Source organism: Myotis daubentonii, chromosome 17 (genome assembly GCF_963259705.1).
Source record: "Myotis daubentonii chromosome 17, mMyoDau2.1, whole genome shotgun sequence".
NCBI lineage: Eukaryota > Metazoa > Chordata > Mammalia > Chiroptera > Vespertilionidae > Myotis > Myotis daubentonii.
The window spans coordinates 33,056,356-33,068,935 of NC_081856.1; positions in this window are offsets into that span (position 1 = coordinate 33,056,356).

Below are 12,580 nucleotides of genomic sequence, written 5' to 3' on the forward strand. Positions count from 1 at the left end.
CAGGTCCACATAAGTGGTTTCACAGTGGGGATAAACTTTATTTGCCTCTCTGTCATAGCTTTGTGGATTTTGTGCAAAGAAAATTATAACCAACAGTAACGCTAATAGGTTACCTGTTAAAAAGAGTTTTTAATACCTCAGTCCTTTTTGATTTGACTATATTAGATTATTAAATGCTCTGGACTCTCAAATTTATAGGGTAGAGACCTTAAAGAAAAACAAGTCTTAAAGATAGATAGCATTGCTAGCTAAGATATTATATACTCTATTCTTTGCCTCATTTGGACTTTCTCAGTCCATAAAAATAATCATAAACCATAACATCAGTTTGGATTTTTAGTTTTCATCACTCAGTAAGAAGACAGTGTCAAGGTGGTGAGTATGTCACATATTTTTCCTATCTATTTCATTTCATTAAGCAAAGTGTTTTCTTTTGGGTTTTATATAAGCGTTGTGGGTTTTTCTTTTACTCTTTCATGAATATTTTAGCCATGACTTTAAACAATAAACAAAAAGCTCCTCTTATTTCCCAAAAAGCAAATGAACAACATAAAGTGTCTGAGTTCATTCATTTCATGTTCTCTCATGTTATTCCCAGGTAAACACTAATTCATCCTCTGAATTTATCTGAACCATCTTAGATATGAGATTATGGAATCTCTTAACCCAGGGGTATTACCCCTCTCCCTGGGAACATTGGAAATATTTGAGAATGTTGTTAATTATCACATGCCTGGGGGATCCTACTGCCATTTCTAGGATGTTGGCCAGAGGATGCTACACATCCTGCAACATGTGGGACAGTCCCGCACAATGAAGACTGTTCCCATCCGAATGCCAGTGGTGCTTTGTAAAGAAACAGTTTCATTCTCAATAGGAGAGAAAACTCTGCTCCTCCCTGGTTCCCAGCTAGGTCATGTTAGGTGTCCCTGTTTAGTGTTTCCATAATAGCTTTCTCATATATTCCACCTTTTTTTATGAGGTTGTCACTCTATGGCTGTCTCCCACAGATAATTGTGAGCCCTTGCAGCATATGGCTGTTCATGGTTGATTTCTAAGGTAGGAACTCAGTGCAAAGTTTTGGCTGCAATAAACTAGTAGGGCATCCAGGAAGCCAATTTAGTTGAAAAAGAAAACAAACCAGAAATGTAATCTGTATTAAAAATAGAAATAGAATTTAAAAGGGCATTGTTATTTTTCTTGTGTTGCGTCATGAAGCATCATATTTTGATTAAACTGTGGTTTGTTCAGAACTTAAAGAAGTTTCCTTCAAGATGTTGGAATAATGATTGATATATTGGCAGTCACCTAATCAATCTTATTTCATAGACGACAATCCAAAATCAGAGACTTTAACTGATGTGTCACAGGACTTCTTGTTCATATAGGCACTTATGATAAGGTCAGAACTAGAACATAGTAGTGTTAAAACCCACATGGACAGGTGCTGTACCTTTCAATATCTAATATTCTGCCTGCTGTCTGGTGAGAATTCAATAGTACCAGTTAAATGAATGATACTTCCTGACTCCTAGTCCACATCTCACTCAGTTACACCACATTGCCTCAGATTATTTGAAAATAAAACAGATACCCATTGGCCCATAAAAGTAGTTTTCTTTGAGCCAGGATAAATGTCTCCATTAACAAAAATTTTAAGATGGGTATCTTAAAATAAGATGACAAATCAAGCAGTTTTATAATAGCAGATTCCAAATACTCAATGTATTGTCAAACTCCATTAGAAGATGATCAAAATAATCAAACTAAATAAAACATAATGATATGGAACTTGTTTCTTGGTATTCACCTACCCATGGTGGATGGATTTATTAATGTGTATTGCATGAGCCATGCTAATAATATTCTAACAGCAGTCTGATTCCTTGCTGTGATTTATATTCTAGTGTACAAAACTAGACTATGCATTATCACCTTTTCTTCGCACATTTTCTCCCTACTAATAATATAGAGTTGACAAAAGCAGGGGCCGAAAATCTTTAATTGCAAATGATAAAGAGGAGCAGCTTCTCTTTATCCAAGATTTATCAGTCTGCAAAGAGTAGCAGTATGAGTAAAAATATAACTATGTTTACATCTTATTAAGCATATTAACTTCCTCAAGCATACTGTTTAGATTTGTCTGTTAACACTTTTCATCTATATTCTAAGCTTTGTTACCTGCTGTGCTATTCTTATTTTTCCCCCTCTTCTGGCTCAGAGCTCAATGGAGAGTAATTTGATGAGTGATACTGTGTACATAAGGCTACATCAATTAATTCTCTGGTATGAAATTCAGCTTTCTCCTGGTTCTGTTGATCACATTGCATGGGCAAAAGGGGACAGAATTTGGTGGATAGTTCCGGCACAATTAACTAGGAAACCTAAATTTGCGTGACTTTGAAAAGAAACGAAGAGACATGTAACAAATAGCAAAAGCAGACTAATATTCACCATGTATATATTTTAATGCTATAAGTATTAACATACATGTTCTTTGGAATGAATGTTAGTGTTTTTGTTATATGCTGGTGTGTTGAGGGCCACCTCAAAACATAGCAGCTTAAAACAATGTTTTATCCTCTCTCACAGTTCTGCAAACTGAGTTCATCTGGGCTCTCCTCACCAAGAGTCTGTCATGAGGCTCTTATTGAATCGTGGCCAGGGAAAGTTACTCGAAGACTCAGCTGAGCCAGCCTTCTAAGGCAGATGGCTGTTGCCTCAGCGGGGCTGGCTATAACACCCGGAAACTGCTTGGGCAACATAACGGAAATTCTCCACAAAGCTAGTTTGGCTTCCTCACAAAATGGCAGTCTCTAGAGAGTGTGACTCTGTATATGATGGCTGATTCCCCCTCAGAGTGTTTAAGGAAACCAAGTCAGAAGCTGCAAGGTTACTTGTGACCCAGCTTCAGAAACTGAAAGGTACCACCTGTACACTAGTATTCTATTTTTTTTTCCCCACAAGATCAGACTAAATTCACTGTGGGAGGAAACTACAAAAGACCATAAATAGCAGGGGATAGAATTCATTGGGAAAACTTCTTTAAGAGACTTGCTATCTTAGTTTGTTTAAATAATCTATCTTTTCAGTCTAGATCACTATAGATCAGTAATACTGTGTAAGTGGAAGAAAATATAAAATTATAAATTTTTATGAATGAATGAATTTTACATATTTTATGTGAATCCCTATTTTAGTATTTATTTAATTTTGATATTTTCTGAGGCACCACATCCAGATGATCTTTTTTTCTTCCTTAGCAATCTTAGTACATAACTGTGTCAGTTATTGATTCCTAGTGGCAATACATTGACAACAAGTTCAATAAGTACTTTAAAAATTCTGTCAAGGGGTGAAAAGAAAATTCTACAACCTTAAAACATGAAAATAAAGACATATGTGAGTTTGAAAGCTGCAGGTAGTGCCCCTGCCTATCATATCTGATCTCATTTATTGATTTATTGATCATTTATTAGATAGCTATAATGATCTGGAAAATCTGACCATTATACATACAACATGGTTTCTGCCTTGAAATTAATGCTTTTATAAAGCTTTATTCTGTATCAGGGATTCTCATACTTAATGTACAACAGAGTCACTGGAAGGCTTGTCAAAACACAGATGGCTGGACCTCACCCCAAGAGTTTCTGATTTATTTGGTCTGGGAAGGGGCTTGAGGATTTGCCTGTCAAACATATTGCCAGGGAATTCCCTTGCTGCTGGGACGGTACACTGAGAACCACTGTGCTAGACAACATTCTCATCATGTCTGTTTCTCATCTGATTCAGGACTACAGCAAGGTTTGGCAAATCCTGCCAATTTGCAAGACACAACCAAATATAACAAAATGATGCCTGTGGACTGAGGATAATCCTTGGGTTCAGGTTTTCCAGGAGTAGTGACCCCAGAGGATTTACGCTCTTCCTGAATCAGAGTAAGGAATGACTGAAAAAGTCAATTGGTCAAATTCAATTTTTAATATTGGAAAACCCATCAACTGTTTTATCACAATTGGTTTACACAGAAGAGACCTTAGAGACAACCTACTTTCCAGAAAGGCAATAATATAATGGAAAGACCATGGAATTCAAATCAGAAACCAGGATGAGAGTTTTGATTTGACTACTTACTTGCTGTGATCGTGGAAGTGTTTCCTTTATTTTTGAGAACATTTTTTTCACTTACCTGTAAAATAAAAACATAAGATTCACATTATAAAAGTGTTAGGAAAACCAACTATCTCGGTTGATTTTCCTATAGAAAGCTTTTCATAAGTTATTATGCAGGTCTTCAAGATATTTGAGTTCATTATTAACTAGTAATTGAGTGAGCGGTGTCTTGCTTTACTACTAATTGGAATCCTCAGACCTGTTGGTCTTATTCCCCATAGTTATTCAGGCAATCTCAGGTGATGAATTGATTCATTCTTTAGCATATCTTTTATCTCTCCTTTCCTTTCCTTTTTAATAATTACATCATTGCCTTTAACTTCATTATTTCAAGTCTGGTTTAAATGCAGTTTTTCTGCCTGAGGCCAATATCCCCCAAAACACACCTCACCTGCTATCTTACGTACACACCCAAATAAGCACTTTATTTACACTATAAATTCTTCTCTCAGGAAGAAAATGAAGTATGAGAAGAAAGATAATAAGTTATTATTTACTAAATACTTATAATGTTCTAGTCATTGTGATAATAAACTATCCGTGCATTAACTTTTTTTTAACATTTGCAACAACACTTTGAGGTAGACTATTATTTTTCTAACTAGAGGCCCGGTGTACAAATTCATGAATGGGTGGGGTCCCTTGGCCTGGCTGCCAATGGGGCCAGCTGGAGGGGAGGGACTGCGGGAGGTTGGCTGTGGGAGCTCACTGACCACCAGGTGGCAGCTCCTGCATTAAGCATCTGCCCCCTGGTGGTCAGTGCATGTCATAGCTACTGGCCTGTCATCTAGTCAGCGGGTCGTTCAGATATAACAGTCAACTTTTATTTATATAGATTTTATGATTGAGGGAGTCTTGGACTAAATAAATTTCTAAGGTCAAGCCGTAGTAAGGGCTAGAACTCCAATGCAAATGCAGGTCTATCCAAGTCCAGAGGCTAGTTACTTGCAAGCACCCTGTAGTTGACCCTAAGTCTTTACTGGCTACACAGAGCCCAAATAATAAAGGGAGAACCTAAAACAAAACAAACTAGCTCCGGGAGAATCCCTCTAAATTTACTTCTCACCACCTCTACTGAGTCTGGGCTTGGTTGCTTATTTTTCCATTTACTATTATTAATTCACATTCTTGCATTCTTTCTTTTTTTTTTTAAAGATACTTTTCTTGATTTCAGAGAGGAAGGGAAAGGGAGAGAGAGATAGAAAATCAATGATAAGAGAGAATCATTGATAGCCTGCCTCCTGCACACCCCCCACTGGGGATTGAGTCCGCAACCAGGGCATAGGCCCTGACTGGGAATTGAACCGTGATCTCCTGGTTCACAGGTCGATGCTCAACCACTGAGCCACACAAGCTAGGCTTTTCTTGCATTCTTTTATTCACTCAACAAATATATCTTGTGATGGCAAGGATGATAATGATGGTGATGATGTTAATGTTAATAATAACACTTATTCTTCATCTTTACTGTATATTCATGATATGCCCAGGATTGTTCTGAGTTCTTTAAATATACTAATTTTGCATAACAACATTTACAAGTAAGTACTATTATTATCTCCATTTTGTATATGATTGAACTGAGGAACAGGGATATTGAATATTTTGTCCTAATTCATGCTAGTAGGTTGAGAAGCTGGAGTTCAAACCTGTCTAATTGACAGCAGAGTCCAAAATTTTAACACCTAATATCTGGGCCCCTATGCCATATACTATCTACTACCTTTCCCCCACACATATATATTCTCCATTTTAAAATTGCCATCCTCCTTTTTCTCTATCCATCAAAATCTATTTTTTTTAAAGGTTAAGGTAAAATTCCCCTTCATAAAGTTTCCTGGGTTAAACCACATCACCCAGCATTTGCACCATTCATTTTCTCTGTATAACTCTATAAATAGAAAATCTTTTCTCTCAAATTAATCAAACAAGTGTGACTAATCGGGGCATTTTCTATTCCCAGTCTCCCTGTACCTGGCAGGGTGCTAGAGGACTAACAATAGGAGCACAATATAGTTTTCAGTGACCATGAGACAAATAAACCTGTATTTTTATTTTTTTTTCTGTCTCACATGACTTTTTCTCTGCCACCACCATGGGAATATAACACTTAAAAAAAAATCTGGTCTTCTAAGTATAGCTCAAGTTTCACTTTTTCTATGAAGTTTTTATAGACTTTTCTTGCTAAAGTAAATGCCTTCTCTGAATTTTTTAGCAGCTATTGTCATAACATATATTTGATTGCACTGTTATAGTTTTAATACAAAATTTTCTGTTGTAAATTTGACAGAATACCAACAAATATTGAGCCTCCTTAGAAAGCATTGGTTGGAATTGTTTAGTCCTTTTTATGAAATACCCACAGTATATTGGCCTTAACTGCTCGTGATACAGTTAAAAGAAAAAAAAAATTGTACAAAGAGTCAATTTCTGGATAGTGTAGATATCAAAAAAACACCTGAAATAAGTTTGAAAATCCTGTTAGAGATTATAGTGAAGGTGCCTAACATTTACCAGTCATAAAGTCTTAGAGTTGAGAAGGAGACTTGGTGAGTTTCAATGATACTGTCAGTGAAATATTACCTCCCACATTAAATGTAGGTTTTATTGCTCTTCTCCATGGTATATAAGATCTATTTCTGGCTTTTCAGCTCTTTCTCATTTTGCATTTTTGAAAGTAAATATTGTGGAAGAAAAGCCTGAAAGGTATATATTCATATTCACACCAAGAACACGACAGATGGATATCCGAATCCATATTTCTTACAATTTTTAAAATAAAAACTAATATTGATTAAAGCAAGATATCTGTAGAGCAGATGTCTGTATTTCTCCAACACCAGCTGTTCTGATGAGGTTTCCATGAAGTGTAAAGTCCGAGTATTGCTGTTCTATGTCCTATATAGTCTTTTTATTTATTTTTTCAAAACAGTAAAAGAAAAAATAAAAAAGGGCTTCAGGAAGAGTGAGGCAAACTGTTGGAATGATATTGCATAAATTTAGTTCTTTTTCTCCAGTCATATATGTGCAAAGTCTCTGAGACAGGACTTAGGAGCAAAGAAATTGAATGCATACCAAATATTTCCTTTTCATGTATGAAATATGCAGAACCACTTCCTTTGCTTTATGGTAATTCAATTTTATAGGGTTAGCAAATATTTTTTCCTCCAGACTTTAAGATCAAGAGGGCTTTTCAATTTAGAAATAAATATCCTGCCTCTACCAAGGGCTTCGCCTTGAGTAACCTTTCTAACTAACTGGGGAGGTTGCTTGCTATGAATGTGTTTGCATGTGAACTTCAAGCGGGTTTTATTGACATAAGATGTCAGTCTAACAAGGTCCTAGCATCAAGGGAGGAGAGCAGAGGAGCTGTACTAATTGTGGCATGAAGAGCATGTAAGTGTTTTCATTAAAAGTCAGTACTCACGCAGATTTTCAATGCACCATCTGGCGCTCTTTGCACTGATATTTGAAATGCAGGAAGCTGATTTAGTTACCAGATTTCTTCATCAAATTCTCACATATTTATCAACTACTTTTTTATTTTTACCATTTTTAGGTAATGTAAGTGAAAGCAGAGTAATATGCTTTCCATATTTCATTATATTTCTTTGGATGTATTAAATCCAAATTGCAAAATATTGCCAAAATATAGTTTTAGTTTACTATTTAGGAAAACTTAACTTGACCATCCTATTTAAGTAGGGAATTTCCCATTTAATTAGGAAATTAAGAACTACTTGGAAATGTTGATATTGAACTAAATTTATTTACAAAAGTTTTGGTATTTGGGTGTGTGTGAGGGGTGATGGATGTGGGGACAGTTCTTAGTCCTCAGATGTATTTATGAAAATTATAAAAAGTTTAGCAAGTACATGTTAGGGCTACAATTACTGCCTGTAGGCATAAATAATTAGACATTTTTATTTTATAGCTGAACTTGTTGTTTGCTCTGTTTATTATTTTTTGTTCAATGTGTGTGCAGCTATATGAAAAGGACACTATTCACTAACATTTTTTGAATTTATGTTTATTTTATCAGATTGGTTATTTGCACTATCTTCACTCTTTTACATGTTAAAACCATGTTTTAATGAATAAAAGACTGAGAGATTGGGACATTTTTAGAAACAATAATTCATTCAATTAATAAGAACATATTGGAGACTTGATATATGCCTGACACTATTCCTAGTGCTGAGAATTCTTCAGGAGATAAAGGAAGAGGGGCTGATAAATAATGAGTGTTTAAGTCCTTTGCATGCATTGCCTTGTACAATAATCACAGTAAAGTCCTGATGCAAATGCCATCACTTCCCTTTTACAAACAAGAAAACTGATGCTTAGAGAAGTTAAATAATTACCAAAGGTTTCACAGCTAGGAATAGTGAGTCTAGGATTTAAAAGCAGATTTTCCTGGCTTGTCTTTACTGTCCATTTCTGCCTATGCTAACACACATAAAATGTTAATGGAATTGGCATTTATATTCTGCTTTTCAGTAAAATGCAGCCAAATGCTATATTTATAAATTCAATTGCAATAGTGATTAACATCAGGTGTGCTTGTCCCATTTCACTGTCCCATGATCATACTTTTTTCTTTGCGTCTTTGTAGTCACATAATTTATTTTAGTTGGATCCTCACTGCTCCTCTCTTTACTCCTTAGGTAAATCTTAAACTCTGGATCCCTTTTCAGGTTCAGTTAAGTCTCACTTATTCCTCCCCTGATTCTTCTCTGTTTTCTTCAAATTTCATTGAGTTTCCTTTCTTTTTGAATTTCTGCAGTACTTACTCTCTGTTGTTTTACTAAATTGACTGCTAAAGTATGTATTATGTTGTCTTGCTTTATTTACTTATTCTCAGTTATATTTTGACCTTTTAAAATAAGTAATTAAATCTTTTTTAGTGTTTCCGCCAAACAGTCAGACAGACAGACAGGCAGATAGTACATCAGGATGTTAACGCATGGTAGAAGAGAAATTAACCTGAGGTTGAGTGATTAGTATTTAAGAAACAACCTAGTCTAACAGGTTTCGTGAATAATGTTGTCATACTTGCTTTTCACTGCTGTCAGTAAAATAGGCATGAAGATATTAATTTGTGGAAATGCCACATTTCAAAACAAGAAATGACTGACAACAGATCAGGACGTCAATAGGAAATCCATGTCAGGGAAAGGGCATCGCAGCGATCACAACTAATCCAATCCTCATGCCCAGGAAAACGCTCAGAAGTCACCCCATCTCCAGCATACATTGGAAATATATTATTGATAAGATTAAGAACTTGCAGAATGTCATCAGAGGCCTGGCCTCCTTAAATGCAATCAATTTGAAATAATTTCAAAATGTGAAAATCCCAGCACACAGTGAAAGTGTTTTACAAGGATTAAGTTTGCCGCTTCAATGACTTGGGCAAATGCTGTGGGTGGTTATCATAAAGTCGGAAAAAAGGAAAGTTGGTAAGAATCTGTCAGTATGCCTCCATCCTGGCTTTGATGACACTGTGCCCTGATCGTGAACACAAGTACTCTTGCCTATAATGGAAGATGACTCATGGGGTTACCATGGCATTATGAAAATATTGTGTAATCCACACTTTATTGAGTATAAAGTGATTAAACAGAAAGTCTCCCAGCTACCGTTGCCTTGGGAAGTTTTAATGATGCGACACAGTACGTGTCAGGGTTGTTGCCCAAATGGAGAATCTGTGCTTTTTTCAGTCTCCAAGCAGGAACTAACTCTTCCCACCAGAGGGTCTTTAGAAGTCCTTCCACACTTAGGTGGGGCGGACACATCACTGGAGCAGAAAGTTACTTTTTTTTTTCCTGCAGACAGACTAGAAGAAAAATGATAGACACCAAGTTCTCAATTTAGAACAATGCAAAAATTATATATGTATACCCAGGTGTTACATATGTATTTGACAGATTAATAAGTAAAGGTTTGGTTTTCAAAATCCCTACACTGAAGTTTTAGGTAAGCGAAGACCAAGTCTTGGTACTATGGACTCTGAAACAAGAAATGAAAGTCTCAGAAGAGAAAAATACGGAACACCAAAGCAAGGGCAGACTTCACCATTACAGGGAATATTCTGTGAGCCACACTGGTCCATGCTCACCACGAGCTTGTTATTACTAATTAGACACATTGCTATGCTTCAGATACACACTATATACTTTTCAGTATCAAGGGAAAGTAAACAGAAGTTATTCCTCACTCTCATGGCATTTATGGATTAATAGCAAAGACAGATTAAAATAAGAATCGTCCAATCGAAACATAACTACAACATATTTTAAATACTATGAATAAAAAGTACAGGGAGGGGAAATGATAACAAAGTTTACTAAAAGTGACTTAATAAAGCCGGGGAGGTGGAAGTGTAGGGAGTTTTCCTAAGAAAGTGTCACTTAAACTAAGATCTGAAGGATGAATGGGCATTAAGTTGGAAATTAATTGGCAGGGAAGAAAATAGAGAGGGGTGAGGAAAGGTGGACAGACCATGTGCCCAAACTTGGTGTGTGGATCAGTAAGCTGGCCAGAGTGGATGGGACTAAGAGAGAAGGGGAAGGTGGAGGTAGAGAGCAGACCTCCTGGACTTTATGGGCCCACTGTAGTGAATTGGGCTTGAGTTTAATGGAGAGTTACTGAAGCTTTTAAGATAAGAGGATGACATTATTTGTATTTGAAAATATGTCTTTCTATAATATAAACTATAGACTACTGGTGCTGAATAAGTTAGAAAGGAACCAAACCAAAGAAAAACAGCCCTTCCTAACTCCACTCTCAACTGCAGGAAGGGGGAACAGGTACTGTGTCTTTCATGGCACATACTAGATGTGAGGTTATGTGGTATTCTACCAGGTACAAGGAAGAGGAGTGAGCTATGAACACGATGGGAGGTGGAAAGAGTCATACTGAAGAGAGGTTTGCAGAGTTTTCCCTGATAGTTGGGAGAGGATGAGAATTTCCAAGTCCCGAGATTGGTAGGGGTCTGGCAAAGAACCTCCAGAGAGGTGACTGGATCTTGGATCCTAGAGTTCAGGAATGCTGGTCTATGTGGGTCGTTCATGGTCAATGAGAGCACTGGCCATGGGAACCCTAGGTTATCATGGCAATGAAGTAGCGCCACTGTCATTTCTTTTAAATTTATATTTTATTGACTTAGGAGAGGAAGGGAGAGTGAGAGAGAGATAGAAACATCAATGATGAGATAGAATCATTGATTGGCTGCCTTCTGCATGCCCCCTACTGGGGATCAAGCCCACAACCTGGGCATGTGCCTTTGACTGGGATCGAACCAGGGACCCTTCAGTCCACAGGCCGATGCTCTGTAAAACTGAACCAAACCAGCCAGGGCCCACTGCATTTCTTAAAAGACTCTCTTGGAATAAGCACGGAGCATGTACTGGTAAGCAAAGCTCTTTCTTAATTTTGCATGACACAAATTGGAAGATAGATTCTCCAAGACTTGGAGACTGAATTTCTACTAGTTAATTATGGAAATGTTGACCAAAGGCTGTTTTAATCCATAGGTTTGCTATATAGTGATTAATGACCAGAACATCTGAAATCACCCCTTTTCTACACATATGTTAGTATCATCATCTTCCACAATTAATGACAAATAGTGACTTTTCAACTTTCTCCTTCTCCCTTCTCAACTTCCATTAAGTTTTAAGTCTCTTCCCCACTTGGTGAGTAATATATATTTATAAGAAATAGCTTTGTGTTTTTACTGAAAATTCTATTGCATTTTTTCAACAAACTTACTTATTGCTGTGTATCTGTCAGGCTGTGTTATAAATTTCACCTTTCTGCACATGTTTCTTAATAACGTGCTGTTGTGAGACCAGTAATATTTTATATCATAACATATTAGTTTGTTAGTTGTATATAGGTGACCTTTAATTATGTGTGTTTTACTTATGTTTAGAAAATTGATTGAGGGTTTAGTTCACATATATTATAATTTTCCCATGTAAAATAATGAGAAAAGAGCTGCCGTTCAGCATTTCTTGTCACAGAAAAGCAGATTTTTCAGAAATGATTACCGATATTAAGTGGAAGATGCATATCTTTGGATTTTCCAGTTTCTATCATGGAGGAATCAAGAGAGAAGGGGTTGTTCTCTAGAGTTATCACATATTAGTATGTGTAAATGTGTGGAAGATTTTGGGGGGATATTAGTTGTCTGGTGTTTTCACACATAGGTAGAGAAGCCAAGTAGGCATTTGCTCGTTATGAAAAAACAAACACACACAAAGAAAAACACTGGGGAATGATCAGAAACCATTGGAATCCCTTTACAGTGAACCAGTTGTATTTGGGCCAGCAGATAAATCATGACAGGGAACGCTGCACATAGGGTCCCAGGATATCCACCTCTAAATGCATAGGT